The sequence below is a fragment of the Hemicordylus capensis genome, chromosome 15, assembly GCF_027244095.1.
Source record: "Hemicordylus capensis ecotype Gifberg chromosome 15, rHemCap1.1.pri, whole genome shotgun sequence".
Lineage (NCBI taxonomy): Eukaryota > Metazoa > Chordata > Lepidosauria > Squamata > Cordylidae > Hemicordylus > Hemicordylus capensis.
Window position 1 is genome coordinate 9440430 of NC_069671.1, and position 10745 is coordinate 9451174.

General features: G+C 48.0%; 1 long non-coding RNA gene across 1 annotated transcript; it reads left to right on the forward strand.

The window, feature by feature from the left end:
- Window positions 1-1803: 1803 nt before the first annotated feature.
- Window positions 1804-10545, forward strand: LOC128338218 (uncharacterized). Its single transcript, XR_008312549.1, has 3 exons — window positions 1804-2899; window positions 3212-3339; window positions 10117-10545. It is a non-coding gene; the product is annotated as an uncharacterized LOC128338218 (long non-coding RNA).
- Window positions 10546-10745: the final 200 nt, after the last annotated feature.

Genomic DNA, 10745 nt, shown 5'->3' on the forward strand with positions numbered 1-10745 from the left:
CTGGAGTTCAGGCTTCACAGAGGCCTACACGAGGCCTCCGTGGAAGCCCCGCCCACCCGCCGATCAGCTGAGAGGCGAGAGAAAAGGAGCTCTTTGCAGCTTGTCTGCTGCTGCCATTGCCGGCCAGGAGAACAAGCTGGAGAGACAGCGAAGAGGGCAAGTGGCTGAGGGGCCTTGGGGCTGGGCAGGGGGCAATGGGGAGTCACGTGAGGTGCCTCTGGGGGGCCCCTCCAGGCAGTGGGGCCCCCAGACAACTGTCTCCCCTTGCCCGATCGTTGTTACGCGCCTGACTATATGACCAGAGAACTGGTCTTGTGGCAGCAAGCATAGGAACATAGGAAGCTGCCATATACTGAGTCAGACCATTGGTCCTTCTAGCTCAGTATTGTCTTCACAGACTGGCAGCGGCTTCTCCAAGGTTGCAGGCAGGGATCTCTCTCAGCCTGATCTTGGAGATGCTGCCAGGGAGGGAACTTGGCACCTTCTGCTCTTCCCAGAGCAGCTCCATCCCCTGAGGGGAATATCTTAAAGTGCTCACACTTCTAGTCTCCCATTCATATGCATCCAGGGCAGACCCTGCTTAGCTAAGGGGGCAAGTCATGCTTGCTACCACAAAACCAGCCACTGCCAGTCTGGGTAGACAATCCTGAGCTCAATAGACCAAGGGTCTGACTCAGTATATGGCAACTTCTGATGTCCCTACGACTTTCACAAATTACATTGAGGTAATCCTTAAAAGCCATGATTCCCGAAAACAGTCAAAACAGAGAAGTGCTGCGAAAGCAGTAACCAGCTAGAAGGAACTGGTTCCATTGAGGAATTACATGCCACATTTGCCAATTCGCCTGCCGTGCCTGATGCCCAGACTCCAGAAGGTAGGCCTTCTATGGGGACAAGTCATGCTTGCTACCACAAGACCAGCTCTCCTCTCCATTGCATCTCATTCCACCCTAAAAGGGCACCCCGCTCGAGAAACCATGTAAACTCAAATCCATCTAATAGCTTTACAACACCCCGTGCGAGTGGGGAAAGAATGGTGCCTCCCATGTATTTATCGCCTGCCTCTCGGAGCGCTTGTTGCTCCATTATCTTTGACGGCGGCCCATTATGGTGCTGTCAGTTTCAACAGAGAGTGCATAACTATTCCAAAGTTGATTACTTCCAGCCCAATTGCTAATAGCTTTAATCATCTGATAATGTGCTAATGCATTATGTATAATTCAAGCATTGTGCTGCGGCCGGCTTCCTTCTGGAGTCCGGGCAGAAATGAACTGTGATTTAAAAATAAGATATGGCAGGGGTGGAGCAGGGGAAGATGGCATCGGGCACGGCAGGCGAATTGGCAAATGTGGCATGTAATTGCTCAATGGAACCAGTTCCTTCTAGCTGGTTACTGCTTTCGCAGCACTTCTCTGTTTCGACTGTTTTCAGGAATCATGGCTTTTAAGGATTACCTCAATGTAATTTGTGGAAGTCATAGGGACATCAGAAGTTGCCATATACTGAGTCAGACCCTTGGTCTATCGAGCTCAGGATTGTCTACCCAGACTGGCAGTGGCTGGTTTTGTGGTAGCAAGCATGACTTGCCCCCTTAGCTAAGCAGGGTCCACCCTGGTTGCATTTGAATGGGAGACTAGAAGTGTGAACTCTGTAAGATCTTCCCCTCAGGGGATGGAGCCACTCTGGGAAGAGCATCTAGGTTCCAAGTTCCCTCCCTGGCAGCATCTCCAAGATAGGACTGAGAGAGATTCCTGCCTGCAACCTTGGAGAAGCCACTGCCAGTCTGTGAAGACAATACTGAGCTAGATAGACCAAGGGTCTGACTCAGTATATGGCAGTTTCCTGTGTTCCTATGATGGTTCCCAAACTTACATTTCATTCCAAAGTCAAATTGGGATCAGGAACAAGATTGGCCCAAAGGGTTTCAGGGCTCTGTTCTGCACTCACCTGGGGTTTTTAAATTGAAGTCCTACCTCTGTTGCAGGAGGAAGAAGTGCCTTTAAGGGGGTGGGCAGGCCAGGGGGTGGCCTCTTCCTGGTCTAGTAATCCTTTTGCTACTATCAACTTTATTGGATACCCACCACAAGCATTTCCGGTCACAAGGATTCCCAGATGTTCTTGACTGCAACTCCCATCATCCCCTTCTGCAGTGAGACTATGGGAGTTGTAGTCGACCACATCTGAGAATCACAAGAAACACAGCCCACCAGCATCCCATATTGTCACATGGTATCATCAGAATATTGGGGAAACATCCTCTGATGCTGTCATATAAGTAGTTAACCAAAATATCATTCAGGGTTGGGATGGACCATAGCTCAGTGGCAGAACATCTACTCTGCATGCAGAGGGCCCCGGGTTCAATCCCTGGCAGCATCTTCAGGTAGGACAGTCAGAGAACTTTGCCTGCAACCTTGGAGAAGCTGCTGCCAGTCAGTGTAGACCATACTGAGCTAGATAAACCAATAGTTTGGCCCAGTATAAAGAGGCTTCTTGTTTCTATGTGCCCTCCTCCCATAAAGGGTCTCCATTGGGTCAGTGTCAAGGTGGATCCTGATTGATCTCCCTTTAAAAGCCGCACTCTGGCCAAGTGGGATTGATGACCAGCTTTCTCTGGCTCCAGATAATGACGGGTCTGTCCATGATCCTGAGATTTATTCCAGCCTTATATGGTGCCGGCAGTGGCGATGTCCCTAAAGATGCCACTTTTGACAATTTCACATCAGGAGCAGAAGCATAATACTATAATTATCTTTTGCCTAGAGAATCTCTCCTCTTAAGTTTGACAGGTAAATACTTCTCAGCATAACACTCAAACGGATGGTTAAAGTGGAAGAGATAAAAGCCCAAGGAGGGGAGAAGAAGAATCAAACGGAAACGAATCCTCTGGCTGTCTCTTGTGAGTGACATGCTGGGCACAGACCATTGGCAACTGCCAGTGAATTTTCACTGATGTTGGCAGAGACATCTCCACTGATACACTGAACTGGAGAAGATCCTCTTTATCTGGTTTTTCTCCCCCTCCCCTTGCCTTCTTCTGCAAGGAAAGGGTATTTATATAATAAACACAACCACTTTCTTCTCAAATGCATTGAGAATTTCTCAGACGGGTATCTGACAGGCTGGGTTAAGCTTTTATGGTAAATCTGAAAGTGGGGTGTAGCAGGGAAAAGGCTGTGGCTCATTGGAAGAGCATATGTTTTCCATGCAGAAGGTCGCTGTTCAGTCGCCAGCAGGGAGAGACTACTGGACTGAGGATGGAACTATAGCTCAGTGGAAGAGCATGTGTTTTGCATGTGGAACGTCCCAGGTTCAAACCCTGGCAGCATCTCCAGATAGGTCTGGGAGAGATCCATCCGAAATCCTGGTTCACTGCTGCTATGCTACCCATAGTCAAGGTAGGCAATGCTGAGCAAGGAACATAGGAAACTGCCTTATTCCACTGGCCCACCTAGCTCTGTATTGTCTACCCAGACTGGCAGCAGCTTCTCCAAGGTTGCAGGCAGGAATCTTTCTTAGCCCTATCTTGGAGATGCTGCCAGGGAGGGAACTTGGAACCTTCTGCATCCAAGCATACAGGTGCTCTTCCCAGAGTGGCCCCATCTTCTAAGGGGAATATCTTACAGTGCTCACCTGTCGTTTCCCATTCAAATGCAAACCAGGTTGAAACCTGCTTAGCAAAGGGGGTGATAAGGGGGTAGCATGCTTGCTACCACAAAACCAGCTCTCCTCCCAGAGAGAGGCCATAGCTCAGTGGGTGAGCATCTGCTTGTTTTGTACAAGGCCGCAGGATGTTGCCAGAACCTAAGGGGTATACTCGTGGGTCAAATGGACTGTAACCCAAAGTTTGGCTTAAAATAAGCCAAACCTGCCAACCCTCCTCCAGCAGGGCTGGGAAAGACTCCTGTCTGAAATCCTGGAGAGCTGCTGCCAGTCAGTGTAGACAAGTGTGAGCTAGATGGACCCAATAGTCTAACAGAGTCAGTTTCCTAACACCCTGGAGAGCATTTGCCGTCAGAGTAGACAAGACTGAGTTATGCAGATGCCCAATGATCTGACTGTAGAAGGCAACTTCATACTAGGGGTGTGGACAAATCAATTTTTGCCATTTGATTTGAGCTCGAATCGAATCACAAAAATGCGAATTGATTTATCAAAAGCACCTGGCTTGGCTGGCTGCCTCCACGAATCAACCTCAAATCAATCAAATCAATTTGAGTGATTTGAGTGCCATTTTGAGTGCCATTTTGAGGGAGAGCTGGAAAAACGAGCCTCAAATCGGAGAAAGGAGAGTTGGTCTATCAAATGGAGACCTGCTATACCCAGAAAAATTGGTCCTCGAATCACCCAAATTAATTCAGGTCAAATTGGGGGTGATTCTCCTCAACCCCAAATGGGACCGCTATTTTGAGGGCAATTTGAGTTGCGGTCGACCCCCTGAATCACCCCCAATTTGACCTGAATCGATTCGAGGTCGAATCAAATTGCACATTCCTACTTCATACATTGGAGTAAACATGCTTTACACACTTCCAACTTAGGATAGGCACACATTTTTAAGAAGTGAAATTCAAAGCAAATTCCAGGGTTCCTCCCAAACTGAAACACCTGAGAATATATCAGAGAAACTAAATGAGCTTCTATAGGAGGGGTGAAATTTCAGGGGGGTGGGATGAGAGGCTCCTTCAGATTTCTAGACTCTTTTCCCATGAAGTTTGGACACTGAGGCTTGGGTCAGGAGTCTACTTTGAAGGTGATCCAACCAGCTCCTTTTATCTGGCAGGCTGCACACTGGATATCCATGTTGACCAAGCTGAGTCGGTGGTTGAGCACTGTGAGGGAAATAATGTCAGGGGCAGCTGGTTGTATTTATCTTACAAATCCTTTCATCTCCTTAGCAACATACAATTGTGAATACACAATAATACCATTGGCTTTTAATCTTGCTAGCATGAGAGATCAATACCCAGACATGTTTTGATAAAACATAAGAAATGTTTTGATAAAACAAGCTGGCGGCAAGCTTGTATAAAACATTTTGAGTTCATTCTAATAACTGGATGTAATATTTCGCATTATGTGGAACTCCAATTCAGATTTATTTATTATGATCACTGATCGAAAATGTAGATGGAACTCTTTTCAAGGGTCAATGTCCAAAGCAAAAAAAAAAAAAAAGATGAATACAAATCATAGGTGCTCAGCTGATGGTTATTGTTGGGGAGAGCTGGTTTTGTGGTAGCAGGCATGAATTGTCCCATTTGCTAAGCAGGGTCCACCCTGGTTTGCTTTTGAATGGGAGACTACATGTGTGAGCCCTGTAAGATATTCCCCTCGGAGGATGAGGCCACTCTGGGAAGAGCACCTGCCTGCTTGCATGCAGAAGGTTCCAAGTTCCCTCCCTGGCATCTCCAGATAGGGCTGAGAGAGATTCCTGCCTGCAACCATGGAGAAGCCGCTGCCAATCTGGCTAGACAATACTGAGCTAGGTGGACCAAGGATCTGACTCAGTAAATGGCAGCTTCCTATGTGTCCAGCTTTTGGCAGGAGGAATTCTCCAAAGCGCCCTTTCTGCTCTCTTGCAGTGAATTATTGGCACGGGCGTTGCCTCAGAGTTGGGGAAGTAAGTAAGTTTATTCACTCCCAGCCTTCTCTTATCGGTGGGAGCCAAAAGCCCGAGCCCCTCTCCAGGAGATTGTCAGGCTCCCAAACCCCATTCCAATTGATCTGCTCATCCTCAGCTGCCTCTGCCTTCAATAAATCCCTGCATCTCGGACACTCCTCCCCGCTTTCAACCAGCTCCGTCTTCTCTGGCCAGGCACGTGTTCTGGACATCCAATCCCTGGCCTCCATAGGGGGCTCATTCCCCAACTCCACCGCTGTGGAGCTGCTATCCTGGCTAGTCCCTCTCCACCAGTCTGCTGCCTCTCGGGCGACACCCGCCCATCCCCTGGCAGCTGGGGCATGTCTCTCTGAATCCTCTCTGGCTTCTGAGCAGTAATTGTCGGGACTGTCCTGGCGTCTAGGAGCCCCCTTGGCTTCTCTCGGCACTCTACCAGCTGGCTGGGCACACCTCCCTGTCTCAGCGAAGAGGGGAGGAAACCCGACACAATGTTCCAATGTCTCATGTTGCGCCCACTGTCCAATTTGCCTGGGAAGTTTATCCACTTTGTTCTGGATTTAAAAATTCAGCATTCTTCATTGGGGGGGGGTTGGAATTACAAATTGATTGTTGATCACACGGTTTAGGCATATAGATTGTTTTGGGCAGGAAAATGACTGCAACTCTTTGTAGCAAAAAGGTATATTTATTTCTACATAAATGGCGTTTTGTTTTGGCAATGATGGGAGGCTAAAACAGGCAGATGAAAGGGAGCCAGGGGAGATTGGGTCTAAGCATATTAGATGGATAGGCATTTAATCTGAATAGGATCGATAGTTATTACTGTGTGTTCTGACAGAGCAGTAAACTGCACGTCCCTCAACCCGCCAAGTTACCTTTTTAAGTGACTGAGCGGCCTCCTTCTTGACCATGCACTCCACCGAGTTTATTGACGAACTTTTATTAAATGACAATCTGTAGGGAAAGGGGAGTGGAAACTGAATGCACTTTAGATTCGCGATCAGCTGCCATTAGCAAACGCAGGAACACAGGAGCGCGACCTTAGACTAAGTCAGACCCTTGGTCCATCTCGCTCAAAACTGTCTACACTGACTGGCAGCAGCTCTGTTTCCCGGTCCTACTTGGAGATGCTGGCAAGGATTGAACCTGGGACCTTTTGCATGTAAAGCAAGGTGCTCTGTTACTGACATACAGCCTCACTGCTGAACAGGCTTAAAGGAGAACATCAGTGATTCTGAGATTTTTCCACTCCTAAGGAGGAGAGGTTATTCCCAGAGCACTAAATCTGTTCATTGCCAAACCACTAGCCCAACGTCTCTACAGTGTACAACTGAGCCCCTATTCCAACAACAAATCACTGGGGATTGTCCAGTCTAATTTTATAAGAGCTGTACTCAGGGCCCCAGATGTATTTCTAATGCTGTACTAAGGTTAGAAACAGGATTTCATAGGGTGGAATCCAAAGCATGGATTTCAATTTTCAACTACTGGCTTAAAATCAATTTTCCCCCTTTGGGACTGATTCCCTTTGTACTGGCCAACAGATTCCAGTCTTTCAGGACACAAGCACTGCTGGCAAATAGGGATGTGCAAACAGGTTCAAATTCGAACCAGCTCTAATTCAAACCAGTTTGGTTCAAAGGCTCAAACTCAAACCAAACAGGGCATTGATTGGGCAATGCCGGTCTGAGTTCAAACCAAACAGAGCCTGGTTCTATTTGAAGCAGTTCAAACTGATTTGAGACTCCAAAACTGTGTTGGGTGGTAGGCACCCATGGGTTCCAACTACCACCCCAAACCCAAAGCAATTGGACACTCCTACAACTGTTAATGATTTTTTATTATTTTTATTATTTTTCTCATAAAGTGTAATGGGGACTCGAACCAGCCCATTATTCCCTATGTTGAGTACCTAGGGGCACAAAACAGGGGTGGGTGGGTGGTACCCCTGAGTGCCTACCACCCATCAAGCACCCAAGCAATTGGACATCCTCTGCTTATTAATGATTTTCTTTTTAAAAAATTCAATTTTGCATTTCTCCCATAGGGAATAATGGGGATTTGAGGATGCCCCATTCCCCACCTTGGGGGTGCAAGGGCACCCCAAAGTGGGTCTGGGGGTACAGCAGGTCTGGCCTCAACTCCCCCCAGGCAGACCCAAGTTTGTAGGATTTATTGTTTTTTAAAAAAATATTTTTCTAAATATATTTTTCCTTTAATTGCAATGCATAGGAATCTCTTCCCATTCATATAAGTAGAACAGTGAGAGTGACCCTAATTACTGTGAACTCCAAACAGCAATTAAGCAATTAAGGTCACACACAGTTGTGTCACTGTGTGTTGGTAGTGTGGCCTGCTAGGGGCACAAACCTGGGGTGAGTAGTAGGCACTCATGGGTGCCCACCATCCACCAAACCCCCAAGCAATGGAGATTTTATGTGATTTTTTAAAATTGCATTTTTTCCATTTCTTCCATAGGGAGCAATGGGGGTTTGAGGTGGCCCCTCCGCCTCATTTCCCCACTTTAGGGGGTGCCTAGGCACCTCAAAGTGGGTCTGGTGGCACCGCAGATTGTGCCAGAACTCCCCCCAGGCAGCCCTTTTGAAGAGCTTTTCATAATGTTATATAGAAACCAGAGAATCCACTCTGAGATAGACTGTTAAGTGAGGCCAGAACTAAAAAATTCCTGGGGGGAAACCTGTAAAACCCCACTGACTTGGGGCTGCCTGGCAGGAGTTCTGACACAACCTGCCATGCCCCTAGACCCAATTTGGGGTGCCCAGGCACCCCAAAGGGGGGAATGGGGCATCCTCAAATCCCCATTATTCCCTATGGGAGAAATGTAAAAACGGGAGGAAAAAATCTTCAAAAATTCATTATGTCTAATCTATGATCATAATAAAGCTATTCATTCATACAGCCCCACCCTGCACAGACCCTGGGTTCACCTAACTCAATATTGTCTCTGTAAAGAAAACCTCCAGCTTCAGAGGCAAAATGCCTCTGAACACCAGATGCAGGGGAGCAACAGCAGGAGAGAGGGCATGCCCCATCTCCCGCCAAAGGATAATACAGACTGAGTGCATGCCACACGCTCCTGTCTTGTCTCACCCACTCTCTTTCTCTCTGTACATATCATTCCAAGCCAGCCCAGGGATGGCTCTCTGCTCGTGTGCAGGGAGAGTGGGATAAGCCCACTTCTCCCTGCTGAATCCAGTTAGGCTCCATGTGACTACCAGCTCCGTCACGGAGCCGGTAGGGGTGGCAGGGATTGGGGGCTACTTGGCCCCCGGCAGTCCCAGGATGGCCCATGCGAGTGCATGGGTCATTCTGAGGAGACCCCTAAGGCTGGGAGGCTTGTTGGAGCCTCCTGGTTGGGGGTCTCCTTGTGAGTCGCTGTGGCAAGGAGCCACATTGTGGAATCTCACAATCGGGGGGGAAACAGGTTAACCGAGTGCTCACTCTGTTAGTTTAAGAGAAGGAGTATTTTGAAGGTTTGCTGCCGGGAGCCACATGACTCCCATTGCAGCACACGACCACACGGAACCAGATTGGCTTCCCTTAGCCCAGCTCTGTACAGTCGTGAGAATAGCCTCATAGTGTCCCATTCAAATGCAAACCAGGGTGGACCCTGCTTAGCAAAGGGGACTATTCGTGCTTGCTACCAAAAGACCAGTTCTCCTCTTCAACCTCCTCCCCCTCCCCCTTTCCACGAGGCTTGCACAACTTCTTGCAACCATTTTCCCCCCTACTGGGAAGTGGGTTGGCCAGAATCCAACGATAATTCAGGGTAATTGTCAACCCACGTGGAACTACAATACCTGCTCAGGAAATGGGATCCAGTGGATTGTGGCAGCATCCCTGAACTGTGGGCCAATGGTCTCACAAAGTCAGTTTCCTTACACCCTGGAGGGCCATTGCCATCAGAGTAGCTATGTGGATGCCCAATGATCTAACAGTAGAAGGCAGCTTCATACTAGGGGTACGCACGGACCAATTTTTGTGATTCGATTCGAGCTCAAATCGAATCGCACAAACTGAAATCAATTCGTCGAAAGCAGCCGACTTGGCTGGATGCTTCAGTGAGATCCTCTAGGAGCAAATGGGGAACATTTGCCAGAAATGTTGACTACAGATATTTCCCCAAGATGTAATCCTGCATTGCCTTTGAACAGACATGACTGTGGCACCGATTTTGAAGTACCCTTCACTGTGCCTGTTTACCCTTCCTAAAGCCCCGAGAGTCCATTTATTTCACACATCAATTACACACTTGACATTTATACGCTGTGTCTCTCATTTTAATGGGGTTTCAGAGCTGCATTATGATTAGCGGGTGAAATGCTTCGTGCAGGGAAAGGGGACACCAATCACTTACATAAAGAACAGGCTCGTAAATTACTGTGTATCACAAAGAAAAAATAATCATCCTCAGTAGCTGTACCCAAGAATGATATTTTGGAGTAACACGAAGGCTCATCTGTTACAGTGAGATGATGTCACGGTTGCATCAATGAATGTCGTTATCTTGGAGCGGTGCCATCCAAATTAGAACCTCCCTCTTGGCTTCGATCACCGTTTCAAGGACAATCCAACGAACTCTAAGAGGAACTCAGAATGGCTGCAAACATTCTTGATTCTTGACACAACACATTTTGGGTGTGTTGTGATTTCATGTGTTGACCAGGTGTTCCCGACACTGGGGAGGGAGGTAAATGTTTATTAGCAGTAGGGAGCAGTGTCTAGAGCAGAATAAGACTGCCATAGCATTAGGGCTGGGCGCAAAACCAGTCTGCCTGATTCAGTTTGCGTCCAAACTGGACTCAAAGAGAACCAGACAGGTTTGGTTTTGTGCCCCCCCCCCCACATTTGAGCCAGTTCAGGGGTTCTAATGTAAAAAATGTAAATGGGAAAATGTAATATTTTTATCCCTCTGCTGGCCTCCCCCGGTCTCAAAACGGCCTGGTTCAGGCGGTTTGGGGCCTGTTCTGGGCCGTTTCCGGTTCATTCTGGGCCTCTTCGTGCCGGCGGCAGCCACTTTGGAGGCTTGCTGCGAATGTGGTGAGGTCACGCAGATGGCCAGTGTGCATGTGTGGTGGCCTCCAAAATGGGCACCACCAGC